At 39.6% G+C, this 15,561-nt stretch overlaps 1 protein-coding gene across 7 annotated transcripts in view; it reads left to right on the forward strand.

Moving 5' to 3' along the window:
- Positions 1-5,262: 5,262 nt before the first annotated feature.
- Positions 5,263-15,561, forward strand: part of CDK17 (cyclin dependent kinase 17) — a 137,189-nt gene continuing 126,890 nt past the window's right edge. For 6 of the 7 annotated variants that reach the window (XM_006073546.3, XM_006073544.3, XR_006550485.1 and 3 more), the window contains exon 1: positions 6,097-6,249. The gene's annotated coding sequence lies outside the window, so the exon portion shown is untranslated. Of the gene's footprint in view, positions 5,380-6,096; positions 6,250-15,561 lie in introns of those variants that run through there. The other variant, XM_044941480.1, reaches the window with a different exon arrangement.

A 15,561-nucleotide genomic window follows, 5' to 3' on the forward strand; every position in this document is an offset into this window, starting at 1 on the left:
ACATCACTTTCCTAGAGCTTTTTATAATGTTGCCCAGACTGTACCAAATATCCTGGATGCTATCTATTAACCCTTTACAGTTAAATTCAGTATTTCAAACATTGAAAATTTGAAAATTAAGATGTAGACAGGGAAGAAATTTCCCTCCCCAGATTTGTAAATTGTATGTCTATGGCGATATTCTGATAATGATTGTAAATAGATCTGACTCTGTAAACTAACTCTCTACAGTTAACTTTTAAAATAATGGGCTACAGCCATATCATTATGCCTTGGTATCAAGCTCTTTTGCAAATGTTGGATTGGTACAAAATGTTTATAAAAATTAAATGTCGAGGTGAGGCTAGCTGTTCTGTTTTCAAAGCGTGTTCAAAAAAATCCTTGGAAAATAACACTTTTCTTGCTAGTTTCACTTTTGTTGTTGTTGTTCAGTCACTTAGTCGTGTCCAGCTCTTTGCAACCCCATGGACTGCCGAACACCAGACTTCCCTGTCCTTCACCATCTCCCGGAGTTTGCTCAAACTCATGTCCATCAAGTCAGTGATGCCATCCAACCATCTCATCCTCTGTCTTCCCCTTCTCCTCCTGCCTTCAATCTTTCCCAGCATCAGGGTCTTTTCTAATGAGTCAGCTCTTCACATCAGGTGGCAAAAGTATTAGAGCTTCAGCATCAGTCCTTCCAATGAATTTTCAGGACTGATTTCCTTTAGGATGGACTGGTTGGATCTCCTTGAAGTCCAAGGGACTTTCAAGAGTCTTCTTCAACACCATAGTTCAAAAGCATCAGTTCTTTGGCACTCAGCCTTCCTTATGGTCTAACTCTCACATCCATACATGACCACAGGAAAAACCATAGCTTTGATTATATGGACCTTTGTCGGCAAAGTAATGTCTCTGCTTTTTAATATGCTATCTAGGTTTGTCATAGCTTTTCTTCCAAGGGGCAAGCATCTTTTAATTTCATGGCTGCAGTCACCATCTCACTTTTATGAAACATAAAATTACTTTGCTCAACTAATATTAGGGGATGATAGTTGATTGCTGCCCTTAGCTTAATTTGCTTCATTCCTATTGCAAAAAAATAAATGTATGATGCATTTGGCCTAGCAAAACAGAGAAGCGCATAGACAAAAAAGCTTTTCCTCAATTTGGTAAGTTAATTTCTTCGAGGACTTTTTTACAATTAATAATTGGAAAGGCTCCAGAAACTCATACATGTGGAAAATCGTTTTGTAGACAGGTAAAACTATATATTGATGTTGTGTACACAAGTGGTTCCAAACTTTCCTGTTCAGTGGAATCCAGCAGATTTAAAACTGCTTGCTGGGCTCCATCCCAGAGTTCCTGATTCAGTTGGTGTCAGGTGGGGCCTGACAATTTTTGTTTCTAAGAAATCCCCAGGTGATATTGCTGCTGCAGATTAGAGATCATCGTTAGAGAACCACTGATGTAAGGCAACTGAAAATCAGCTTAAGAAAACCAGCTTCTTTCTTCTGTATCTTATCTGGTCATGTTTCATATTTGTTTTCCAGGCTATATCACTCTCAAAGTGTGAATCACAGAAAATATTTTCTGTCTCCACCTCCACCTACTCCTTGTGCAAAGTTCAATGACCTTCAAATTCTCCCCTTCGAGAGCCCCCTTTCCTGAGGCTGAAGAGTAAATGTCTCAGGCTTCAAGAGAGCAGTTTCCCAAACTGCTCATCAGCAATTGTGTGTTCCTCAATATTTTCATATATGTCCTGTGATAAAGCTACTCTAGGATCAGAACATTTTGGGATACACTGGTTCAGCTGGAGAGAAAATTACTTTTAGTGTCAGGACTTTTCAGAGCTTTTAATATATAAATGTGCATTGTGAATCTCCAAAAGAGATTAAGTAGTTGGATTGAATTTTAAATCCTTCTCAACCCTTTTCCCCCACCAAACTGTGTGTGTGCTCAGTTGCCTCAGTTGCATCTGGCTCTTTGCGACCCTATGGATTTTAGCCTGCCAGGCTTCTCTGTCCATGGGATTCTTCAGGCAAGAATATTGGAGTTGGTTGCCATGGCTGTCCTTCCACCCCAGGGATCTTCCCTACCCACAGATCAAATCTGCACCTCCTGCTTGGCAGGCAGATTCTTTACCCATGAGCCACCTAGGAAGCCTACCAAGCTCTAGGAAATATCTATCTAAGCACAGTTTGGGAGATCTATAACTTTATCATTTAACTTGATTCTACAAGGTTAGAAAAAAAAAATCTATATTACAACCTAGGGAAAAGGCCAACATGCCAAAATCATGATGTGTGAATTTTAAATTGGTCTTAAAAATTAACTAAATGCACGCACCCATTATTTTGACTGAATGTGACTTTTTCTTTTATTACAATTGCATAAGAACAGATAAAAAGATATCTGCCCTCTTAAATTCTTAAGGGCACAGTACAGTGTTGTTAACCATAGGCACAAAGTTGTACAGCAGATCTCTAGAACTTTTTCATCTTACATAATTGAAACTTTATACCCACTGAGTAGCATTCTCCATCTCCCACACCCTCTAGCTCTTGGCTTCTCCTATTTCCTGCTTCTGAATTTGACTATCATAATTTATATAAATGGAATCATGAAGCATTTGTGCTTCTGTGATTGGCTTATTTCACTTAGGGTAAAGTTCTCTGGTTTCATCCATATGTAGCATCATTTCCCTCTTTTTAGTGGCTGAATAATATTCCATTGTATGTAAATACCACATTTGTTTTTTTATATGATATTTTCTAGATTAAATAATTTACTAAGTTGATACAAAGAAAGAACCCATGGCTTTCAGCCTTTGTTGATAATCAAGACTTCCTCACCTCACCACTTATCCTGTTCTATCAATTTCCTTTGCATTACTATTTTATTAGATTTCTCATGATATGGGTTATGAATTTCTTAAGTGATTACATATTTATTGCTTGTTTCTACCACTAACAAACAGTTCTATAATGGCTATATCTTTTTGGTCTTGTTCACGTCTATATTTCACTGCCTAGAACAGTGCCTGGCACATCAGGAGTAATCCGTAAATTTTTCTGATGGAAAGAACAGATAGATGGATATAATCATTAACTAAGCTCTAATTATGAAATCCTTATTGTAATAAAAGATATAGGAAGAGGAAAAGGTACTTTTCACCAGCTTTAGATGGGGCAATTAGAATAATCTTTTGATTTACAATGGAGTAATTCTAATATAATGATAGAAGGGGAATTATTGATGTGTAACTCAGGATGTTATTTTGTAAACTTACTTTTATTATGATTTCTAACATCACTAAGGGTCCAAAAAAAGATGTACAATTATTTTTTTTAAATAAGGCAAGTATGTGATAAATATTTGGTATATAAGTAGGTCTTATAAAAATACCAACTTTTCTGTCTTTCCAACCTTAAAAGATCTCTGAATCATGCTACTTCTTGCCATATTATAAAGTTCTTTGACTTGGACAAATTTAAAAAGTGTCAATTACAGTTTTTGTTTTTAAGCCCACTTGTTCTAAAAAAGAGCTTGTTATATATTTGTGTTCTTGTATGATAAGCAAGTGTTAAATATGTGTAGAGCACAAATGCCACTAACTTATGGATTCTGGTAATTTTAGATGTATGGGAGTAGTTTGATTGAAATGTATGATTGTTGAATATTACAGTAGATACATTCAGTTTGGTCCAACAAAATAAGAGAAATAGGCAGACATTATTTTTAGGGAGAAAAGATTCACCCAGGAATCCGAAAGACAACTGTCAGAAGTCCTTAGGACATAATGTGATTTGAAATTACATTAAAATTTTAGTAAGTCTATTTCTGGGTATTACAATGGAAAAATATTTATATCTCACTTCACTGGGCCTTTTATGTGGTTTTAATTTTTTTTTTTTTTTTCTTGTTTAGGTTGTCTACATCCGGTTTCCATTCTCTTTTCAGTCCTCTCATGATCTCCCTCTAGGGGGTTATATTTTTGTGTTTACTTTATGCTTTTATCCTTTTTAAATGAAAAAAGTGGGTCAGTATTACTTCAGTTTGTCTTCACTTTCACTCTGCTGTTCATTCCTGAACTAGCTTTTAGCCTCTGGGAGAGAAGAAAGTAAAAACATTTACAGAAACTGGGCCAACCTCTCTCCGGCCTCCCTCCTCCAAGAAAACAAAACCTAACCAGCTCAGCAACAGAAGTTCCTTTCTGTTCTCACAGCACCTTCTATTTCCCTTCTCATAAAGCTCAGGTTTTTATTATAATTGCTTATGGCGTATCTTTCATGCCAGTGAGACTCTCAGTCCTTTAAGGACCTAGTATATTGTCAAAAACATAATATAAAGGAGATTGTAGTTTAACTGAATAAATGCTGCCTGTGTGAGTGATTGCTGCTCTCGTATTCACCCAGCCGCCCACAATAAAGGAGAAAAGTTGCAGCAATCAAGCTCAAGTGCGGGTCCTTTGACATCAGCTTTCTAGAGAACGAGTAGAGAATTGTGGCAATGGTATCTAAATTACATAATTACTTGGATAATTTAAGCCACAGTTTTTGTGTTGGTGGGGGGATGTTGAAAGATGAAGGGGCTGAACCAGTGAGATTTCTTCTCCAGTCGCCGTGGACTGCCTAACCTTCACCCTCATGGGGTCTCATCACCTCTCCCACCGCCCTCTCGCCACCCCAAAAGCGGGGCACTTGAGACAGAGCGCCCCCACCTCGGGGTGGGGGGTTTCCCGGGGATACCCCGCCCCGCCTTCTAGGCCCCGCCCCTGCCGCGGCTACCGGCAGGGGTCGCGCTGCCCGCGGCGAGCGGCTCGAGAGCTGGTGGGGGAAGCTCCCGCAGCCGGTCGCCTTTCTCTGCTGCTGCTGGTTGGAGCGTTTCAATAAAAGTCTTTTTTTCTCTCGCGCTCGCTCTCCCCCGGGAAACAGGCGGAGGCGTCAATCCGCAGCCGCCGAGTGAGAAAGCGACGCACACGCAGCGGCGAGCGTCTCGTCGGCTCGGCACCGTCCGGCGGCCCCAGAGAAGAAGAGCCCGTGTCTGGCCCGGCCGCCTCAGCCGGGCGTCGGCGCCTCCCTGCCCGCCTCGCTCCCACCCCGGCTCCTCCAAGGGGATTAGTGGGCCGCCTGCGCGACTCGGCGGCCCGGGAGCCATGTTGTCCGGGGGGCTTGGCAACGCGTGAGCGACCCGCAGTCCCTCCCGGAGGCTCGGACTCTTCGGCGAGAGCTGGAAGGCGGCTGCGGCGGCGGAGGCCTGCGCGTCGGAGGCGCCTCGGGTCGGCCAGCGGCTGGGACCCGGACCTGCATCCGGTCGCCGCGGGCGTCGGCGGAGCCGCTTTGCCTCTGCGCCTCCCTCGCCTCGCCTGCTCTCGGGACGCAGCCCCCGCACTTGCTGGTGAGTTGGCGGCCGGCAGCGGCGCGGGGCTTTCCCTCCTGGCCCGCCGACCCCGGGCGGAGTGGGGCCGCAGGGTGCTTGAGACTGGGGGCCGGGGCGAGCGGCTGGGTAGGGGCGTGGGAGGCTCAGGCCCGGTCGGGAAGTTGAGAGAGGGCGGCGCGGCGCAGGGGGCTCGCTGGTGCTTGTTGCCTCTGGGGTCCAGCGCGGACCCCGGGCATTTCCCCGGGCGTGGGGTGGGGTGTGGGTGTCTGACGCTCTGGCTCCTTCGCGGGAGGCGCCTTCAGCCGCCGCCGCGTCCGTGTTTGCTGCCGTTTTGGTCTCCGGGGGCAGGCCGGTCTCCCCGCGAGGCCGAGGAGGGGAAGAGGCAGAAAGTCTCCCGAGACACAAAGGTCCCCTCGGCGGGGGTGGAGCTGCGGGAGCGGGCGGCGCAGCCCCGAGGGGAAGGAAGGGGCGCGGGTCCGCGGGAGGTGGGCGAAGAGGCGGCGGCTGCTGCGTTTCCAGCTCCTTGGAGACGCCGGAGGTGTGCGCGGGTGGGGAGCGGGAGGAGGAGCCCTCGCGTGGGGAGCCGGCTGAGACAAAGCTCGGGGCAGCCTCCCGCTGGCGGGTCACACCTCTGAGTGTTGGCCAGAGCGGAGGTGGAGGGAAGGTGGGAAACCCCAGTAACCGATGGGGAGGGGGAGATGAAGGGGCTGCCAAGTACTGTCGTCTGCGTCGCAGTTGCTTTTCTCAGGGTTTTTGTGCCCGACGGTTTTTGCTCCCCAACTCGGCTAGAGAGCTCCAGATCTGCTCCCTCCCATCACCCCCTCCGTGCCACACTGACTCTCCTGCGGTTTTCCCCTCGTTCTTCCCTTCTCACCCACTCCTTTTCGGGTAAGCAGCATTATGCCTTCAGCTTGGGGAACGTTTGCTAATGACAGGATGTCTGAGCTTGTTCTGACCCTGAACTGCCTTGAACTCCTCTTTCTTCCTCCCACCCTTTCCTTTCTGGGATCTTATAATGTCACATGGCCGTTAACAATTAGCTTTTCTTCTGCAAAAATGGCAAAAGCATGTAGCTGAAATCCATGGCGCTCCTCCTTTATATTTAATGTGTCCACCAGAGACACGTCGCTGGTCATGGATTATCACCTTTTACTTATTAGCCAAATTAACGTTTTAGATACAGAAGTGGCAAATTTTGTTTTTGAGTTTTGACTGTTCCTAGGGTCAGCAAGTATATCCCTGGCAGCCACTAGATCTTCTGTCACTTATCAGGAAATGCTTGACTTAGACAATTGTTTACTCAAACTTTGCTGGTTCTTTCTCGAGTCTTTGTTGAAGGATTTCTTTTAAAAGGCTCTTACGTAAGAAGGTCAGAGTAACAAATTTAAATTACTATGTTTTAGGCGTATTGACCATTAGAAGAAAATGAATGGGATTTTTAAGATCTTTGATGTCCTGAGTAAAGGAGGGCCTTCTAGAAGGTAGAAATCAGGTTCAACCATACTGTAAGAAAAGGACTTGCTAGGATTTAATTGGTTTTGTTCTGTTCTTTTATAAGATTAAGTAGTTGGTTTATTTATTAAATGTTGATGTTGCTTTGTTAATGAAGTTATTTCAGTCTTTGTATTCCTAATATCTGCATACTTCCATAAACAATGGGTTGGAACAAAAGAAAAAATGTGGCTATATTTAAGGAATTTTGTTTTTTTTAATGGAAGAGATTTCCAGATGTAGAAGCGGTAACCTTTTATCTGGTAAATTAACTTATGGAATTAGCCAGGAAAACTAATGGTTTTGAATATTGGGCTTCAAAGAATTTTGTCTTTGAATTTAAACTTTTAAAATGACTGTGCAAATATATTATTGATTTTTTAACAGCAAAAATAAAAACATGTTGAAATGTGTTTGACATCACTGTTGATAATCATTTTAAGAATAGTCTCATCTTGCTGCTTGTAGCCATTAAAAAAATGTTGACACTATAAAAATTGTGAAAGGGACTTCAGTTTAGGGATCAGTCTGAATTGAAAGACTCCCTAAATTCTTTGTGAAATTAACAGGTCATATCATTAATAATCAATGTTTTATATATTTATCGAAAGGCTGTATTGAGGATACACTGATTTCTCCCCCTCTACATAATTATTAGTGTCTAATTAGTTACTTGAAGTTTTATCCTCACTAGAAGGAAATCTACCAAAAAGTCATCAGAGATCTGGGTAGTGGGACTTACAGATGAATAAAAATACATTTCTGTATCTTTCAAATTTTCACCTGACCTTTACAATCAGTAAAAAAAAAAATACATGGAGAATTAAATTCTTGTTTAAAAAAAATTGTCTTGTTAATATTCTGATTTGCCTGTTATTAAAAGGAGCTTCTATAAAATGTGTAATGTATTCTCATCTTTGGATTCAGGTCCATTAAAATCACTTTTAGTGTTAGATATTTGAAATAGTGCAGCCTTCCAAATGAGTCTGATTACCTGAAGAAAAAAGAAGCAATACATAGTAATGAAAAGGCAAAAAGATACATAGTAAGGAAACATGAAATTAGAATAATTAATTCAGTGTATGATAGCGATTCAGTGTGGTAGTGGTAGCTTTGTACACCAGCAATCTTGTTCTAATAAGTCATTGGTTTTACCAGTAGAAAAATTAATTTCTTTTGTAGCACAAAATAGCTGTGTTGACTAAGAAAATTTAAAAGTATGTAAGTGTTGATATATTTAGTTTTCATTTACCGGTTTAGTCCTATGATTATGGTGAAAAGAGATGGCATGGAAAATTTACTCTGTCATTGCTTTTGTTTTTTCCCTTATTTTCAGCAGTATTTTTCTCCTCTGTTGGTGAAATAGTGCTAACTAAAACACTGCAATATTGTGAACAATGGCTACTGAGATAGACGTTCAAAAGTGAAGATAATAATGTTACTTAATATAAAAAAATTTTCTATGAACACAGTTTTTGCCCTGATATTTTGTTATTGTCTAACAGTACTGAATAGTTATAGGGCATTACATTTTGAATCTTTATTACTGTTCTGTAGTCTTAATAAAAATTAGAGCATCATGACATGACATTTATATGGCTTTTATACTTCCATGATGTGTAATTGTAATGAATATATTGCTGTATTATAGAAAAAAGACACTATAAGTTAAATCCAGCTTATAAAATATTCTTTAGAGTATTTTATCTGTTTTAAAAGTTGTCCCCTTTCACATAGGTGAAGGAAAAACAGTTCTTTGAATTTTGAATGTGTAGTTTCTGCTTAATCTTTTAAAAGGAAAAAGTATTTTAAATGCAGTTTGTAAACGAATTATGACAGCATTTGAAATGATGAAGATAAACAGTAGGTTGATGGTATCTTAAAATGTGCTTTATATAGTATCTATGAAGTAAAATCAGCCTACAATAGAAAACCTAGTATAATTTACTAGCATTCAGCTTACAGTGTTGGCAATTTCTTTGAACTGGTGGGGAGAGGACCTGTTAGACTTTCAAAAAAAGATTTCTGTGAGATACTTACAAAATTAAGCCAAGAATTTTTACTGTCATTTGTGAATTCTTTGTCATTGTTTTGCTCCCAGATTTTTTAGTGGCAGTCAGTTTGATATCTGCAAAATATTTGACCTGAAGAGAGAGATTGTTAAGGACCAGAAAAATATATTAAATATATCTGAGATGCAGCTTACCTTTCCTAGCCTGTTTTCCTCTCTTTTGGCCAACTTGGAAAATCAGTAAATCTAATAGGTGGGATGCCTACTATAAATAATGCTATGTTCTGCTGTAACATATGATATTGAACACTATATGTAAGGAGATAGATTTATAGATCCATGACATTGGGATAATCGAAAGTTGTCTATAATTTTCTTGAAGTGTAAAAGTAGTTCACCTTATTTGAGCATGTACCAAATTTTATTGTGATAAAGTTCATCCTTAATGAAATCTATCCATTCATCTGTTCATCCATGTCTGAAGTACATGTCTACCCTGTACTACCACTGTGGTCAGTGCTAGGATACAAAGATGAGGAAACTGGCACATAGATATTACAGTGCTTGGAGAGAAATTCTCTTTTTTGAGGACAATGTTACTTCGTCGAAGTTGTCTTTGATTCATTCTGGCAGAGTTACTGTGATCCTGCTATAGCATTTATGTCTAGTATAGGACTCAATGGAGAAGGCAATGGCAACCCACTCCAGTACTCTTGTCTGGAGAATCCCATGGACGCAGGAGCCTGGTAGGGTGCAGTCCGTGGGGTCGCTAAGAGTCGGACACGACTGAGCGACTTCACTTTCACTTTTCACTTGAATGCATTGGAGAAGGAAATGGAAACCCGCTCCAGTGTTCTTGCCTGGAGGATCCCAGGGATGGGGGAGCCTGGTGGGCCACCATCTATGGGGTCGCACAGAGTCGGACATGACTGAAGCGACTTAGCAGCAGTAGCAGCAGCACAGGACTCAATGGGGCCTCCCTGGTGGTGCTAGTGGTAAAGAACCCTCTTGTCAATAGAGGATGTAAGAGCAGAGGTTCAGTCCCTGGGCTGGGAAGATCCCCTGAAGAAGAGCGTGGCTACCCACTCCAGTATTCTTGCCTGGAGAATCCCCAAAGACAGAGGAGCCTGGCAGGCTGCAGTCCATAGGGTCTCAAAGGGTTGGACACAACTGAAGCGACTTAGCACCCTGTATGGAACTTAATCGGAGAAGGCAATGGCACTCCACTCTAGGACTCTTGCTTGGAAAATCCCATGGATGGAGGAGCCTGTTAGGCTGCAATCCATGGGGTTGCTAAGAGTCGGACACGACTGAGCGACTTCACTTTCACTTTTCACTTTCATGCATTGGAGAAGGAAATGGCAACCCACTCCAGCGTTCTTGCCTGGAGAATCCCAGGGATGGGGGAGCCTGGTGGGCTGCCGTCTATGGGGTCAGTCGCACAGAGTCGGACACGACTGAAGTGACTTAGCATAGCATAGCATGGAACTTAATACAGTGTGTTGTAATTAATTATTTACAAGTCTTTACCCTTTTGACTGCTTTGTGCACCAGAGGGACCATGCTTTTTAAATTTTGGTATTTCCCCCATATTATGTATTGCTTAATTGAATGAATGAAGTGATAGAATTAGAAAAAACATTGAATTAGTAAATTAGAGTCAGATTAGTTATGGCCTAGAAATAGTCAAGTAATTTTGATACAGTAGAAAATGAAGAGCCTGTGTTTCGTGTATGCTGTGTTTTTATGAGAGTAATCTGGAAGCAGTTACTAGGCCAATTTGGAGGGACAATAACTTGATATTGGGCCTTTTAAATTACATGTGAGATATACGCAAATGAAAAGAGATGTAATCTTCAAAGATTTTTCTTTTAGACAAATTAGATCTATCAATTACAATATCTATATGTAAATACAATATCTATATGTAAATACAGTATGTGTGTGTGCACGGTCAGTTGTGTCCAACTCTTTGCCACTCCATGGACTGTAGCCCGCCAAGCTCTGTCCATGGGGTTTTCCAGGCAAGAATATTGGAGTGAGTTGCCATTTCCTCCTCCAGGGGATCTTGCAGACCAAAGATTTAACTCATGCCTCCTGATTCTCCTGCATTGGCAAACGAATTCTTTACCACTCTACCACCTGGGAAGCCCATGTGAATAAAATAGCTATTTTTAAAGGTCTAAAAACATTGGTTAATATCAAGAAGAAGATTTGGATAAAATTTCATCCTTAATGAAATCCAACTGTTTAGCTGTAGAGTACTAGGCTTAAATTCATTAAAATACAGAATTGCATTCAGAACAGCGCATTTAATGTCATTCCTGTTAACCTTATAGTTTATATATATATATACACACACACTTTTCATTGAAATTACTGTACTTAAATAAACTGCTTTATTGTCAACTTTTAAAATTAGACATTTCATTGAGGTTTTTAAAATTGAGTTTTAAATTATATCTTTGATATAATATGTTATTATAACTAGATTTGAGAAATCAGATTATAGCTTGATAATATCTTGATGTGACATTTAAAAAAAAAACAAGTTTTCACAATTTGTAAGATTTGATGCTTTTTCATATTCCTCAGTTTATTATATGGCCTTAAAATGCTGAAAATGTTTATATCAGTTAAATTTTCAAGATGATATATACCTACATTTTATCACTCCAGAAACAGAAGTTAGCATTGTATTTTTCAGTAATTTTTGCCTGTAAGTTTGTGAACATGGATTTTTGCCATTCCTTTTGCAGATATTATTTACATTTTTGTTTTCCTCTGACCCCTTTTTTTCCAGGAAGCTATAAAATGGTTGACATTTAACTTTTAGCTATAATTTTTTGGAAAAAAACTCTACAACTCATTTCTATTATGTAAAGTTTAGAATTGATTATAGTTCCCCCCCCCCATAAAGACTACTTCAGTAATAACTAATAACTATGTGATCTTGAGCTACTTAAACTCTTCAGGGTCATTTTCTGTAAAATTGGGAATGACAGACCCTACTTTATAGGGTTATAGAAATTAAATGGTATGTATAGAAGACTGCAAAGTACCTTGCACCCAGTGAGTACTCAGTTAGCAATTATTTTTATTACTCTGCATTATTATTATTACTCTGGGAAAAACTTGGTTATGGTACTAGAATTGCTTTGCAGAGCCATTGCTTCAGGTTGATGAATGTCTAAGTGATTCACAAGGATAATTGAGTCAAAATCATCTCTGGCGTTTTAAACTATAGATATACCCTGTGGATTTTCTAATATGCCTCCCACCGAATTTGAGAATCAATGTGTTAGTGAGTTAAGTTTACTGATGGGTGTATGTTGCACCCTTTATGTGTATTGGCAGGAGGGGAATAGCATAGGCTAGCGGACTAAAGTGGGATATTCATTGTTGTTTCATATCTAATGACCGTTAGGGATAAAACTGTCATAATCTTCCTGATGAGCACATTGATAAGCTTTTCCTTAGGGCCAACCAAATTTTTCTTGTAACCATCCTGTTTTTCTGTGCTATACCATTTATTTGACATCTTAATGGTCTAGACAATATATATGCTTTCCTTCTTAATGAGTTTTATGTGTGACTCAAATTTTCTGAAGTCAAAATAGAATAACAGCTAATACAACTTACCCATCAAAAAAAGAAACTAGTTTTGCATTTTTCCGTCGTCATAAAATCTGCTTAGATTTTTGCTGTTTACTGTGTTTTTATTCTCTTATTTGTAGGTCAGTGGCCTTAACCTGAACTTCAGAAGCACACTTGTTGATTAAAAATGACAAAACTAGAAGCCTCTGTGTGTGTGTAAAATTTCAAGCTCTGTTCTAGAGCACCTGAATTGGGATACTCTGGGTTTGGGTTTTTAAAGAATATTTCAAGTAATTCTTGAATTTCAGAGTCATTGTTCTAGGATTTAGCATAGTGTCAAGGGGAGGAACCACTCATATAAAAGTTAAAGTAAAGGCAAAGTGATTAAAAACTTTCATCATTCCATCTTATTTTTTTCTTTTTATTCTATTTTATATTTCCTAGTTTAATTGTGTTTGGGGGAAGGTTTTCTTAGGTTGATGTACTTCTGTTCCAGTTATTTTATTTACTTTGGTGAATGTTTTTGTCTTGCCTTTTAGTTTGTTTGGTTAAAAGGTAAACTGAGGGGACTTCCCTGATGGTCCAGTGGTTAAGAGTACACTGCAGTAGGCATGGCTTTGATCCTTGGTTGGGGAACTAAGATCCTGCTTGCCACACAGTGCAGCCAAAAAACCCCAAAAAACCAGCCAAACAAAAACCAGTAAACTGAGGCACATTAAAAATTTTCAACTTTATTTGAGCATACCTTGATTTGAGTCAGGCAGTACCAAGCCACAAGTGGTTAGGAGTGCTCCACCAATAGGAGGTGGGTGGAGGTTTTTATAGAGAAGACATGGAAGCAAAGAAAGGAAATTAACTTGACTGGCTATAGCTTAAGTGATTGCCTTATTTAGGAAAGCCTAGTTGGTTGGTGGTTCTAAAGTTTAATTTTCTCAGATACAAGTGTATTGAGTCTGGCTTAGGTTTTAGTCTGCTTATGTAGACTACCAAAGCATTGGAGCCACCCAGTCTAATGCCCTCTTGTTCAATAATTTTAGTTTCTTTCCAGTGTCTTACTGTTTCCTGCCTTTATAGTCTCAATTATTATGTTTTGAAAACTATCTTTTAAATATAAGAACATAAAATAATGTAAAAAACAGACTTTAAATTCCTTACAGTGGTTATCATCTTCAAATAGTCCCTTTGTCTTTTTTCATATTTGGAGTTAAATATTTTTGCCCAGGTTCCTTTTTATAATGTAAGTTTTTATGGTAATACTAATTCTTATGGCTATAATTTTTAGTGGTTAATCATCAATCAAAAGAATTTAAACATTTCACAGTGGTTGATAATTATTAAATTATCACTTTAAAATTTTCACTATTTTAAATTGTGCAGGGACAGACCCCAGCATGTGACGCACCACCTCCATTTTACATTTCCTTAGGATGAGTAGGTATACAGAAATGGACTTCCCACATCGAAGCCTGTGAACCTTTTCTGATAATGCCTGTTGTACCAGTGCCTTCAATAATCTACCACATCTATTTTCAGTGATACTAATATTTAAAATATTTGCTTCTGATAATTTGCTTATAGAAAGATAACCATTTTATTTGAATTTCTTTGATTGCTAGGATGTTGGTTTTTGTTGTTTTTTTCCTTCCCTCTGTATTCTCCCCTCAAGCTGCTAGGGAGGAGACTATTAGCAATCCCTAAATCCTCACAGCTTTGTTGTTGTTGTTGTTCACTTCAGTTCAGTTCAGTCGCTCAGTCGTGTCCGACTCTTTGCGACTGCATGGGCTGCAGCACACCAGGCCTCCCTGTCCATCGCCAACTCCCAGACTTTACTCAATCTCATGTCCATAGGGTCGGTGATGCCATTCAACCATCTCATCCTCTGTCGTCATCTTCTCCTCCTGCCCTCAGTCTTTCCCAGCATCAGGGTCTTTTCCAGTGAGTCAACTCTTCGCGTGAGGTAGCCAAAGTATTGGAGTTTCAGCTTCAACATCAGTCCTTTCAATGAGCACCCAGGACTGATCTCCTTTAGGATGGACTGGTTGGATCTCCTTGCAGTCCAAGGGACTCTCAAGAGTCTTCTCGAGCACCACAGTTCAAAAGCATCTATTCTTTGATGCTCAGCTTTCTTTATAGTCCAACTCTCATATCCATACATGACTACTGGAAATATCATAGCTTTGACTAGAGTTGTTATTTTGTGATATTTTCTTTGTATCAAATTACTACACATAAAGCTTTTTTTCTTTTCTAAAGTCAGAGAATTCATTTTGGTGATCTTATATTTTGGTGATCCATGTATTCTTGTACTAATGCCAGCTTATTTTAACTTTTCACCATATTATATCTTCCTGCCTGGTATGGCAAGATGCTGAATATTTTCTCCCAATAATTTTGATATTATATATGTATTTTTATTCTACGTTTGTAAATGACAGGCCAAAAAAAAAGTAGATATAGTTGTCTCCATTTTTTTTTTTTTTTTTTTTTGCAAAACTGGTCTTCTCTGCTATAAAATTTTAACCCTAAATAGGTCAACACATCTAATAGTTGTATTAGGAATCAGGATAGACTTCTATTTACTTAGTCCAGATTATGCCATGTAAAGAGCATCTCAGTAAAACTTACGTAACTTATGATAGATTTTATCCATTTCATGCTCTCACTAAAGGTGGACTTGGTTAACCTGAAGAGAGTGAAGGAATGACTTTTAGCGAAGGGTATTAGGTAGATTTCTCAGAGGAGATGCTAAAGATAATTAGCTCTACATACAGAAAAGAAGGGAAGCATTCTCAGATAAAAGAAGTGGGTGAAAAAGAGGTATGAATAAAGACTTTAAGCATTATTTTAAAAGAATATATTCTCTATCAACCACTTGTGGTATAATAGGAATAGAGAAATAGAGGTTGCTTATGGGCATAGTGGTAGAAGATGAGATCAGAGAGGGAGATAAACCAGCAAGGAGTTTGGATTTTATTCACCAGTGGAACATTTTTAGGCATAATATAATCTTTTCTACTGTGAGTTTTGGGCAAGTTTTGTGAACAGCTGCAAGTGAGCTACTTCTGAGTGTTGAATGGACAGCTTTTTGTGATGGAGGCCTT

Source organism: Bubalus bubalis, chromosome 4, assembly GCF_019923935.1.
Source record: "Bubalus bubalis isolate 160015118507 breed Murrah chromosome 4, NDDB_SH_1, whole genome shotgun sequence".
NCBI lineage: Eukaryota > Metazoa > Chordata > Mammalia > Artiodactyla > Bovidae > Bubalus > Bubalus bubalis.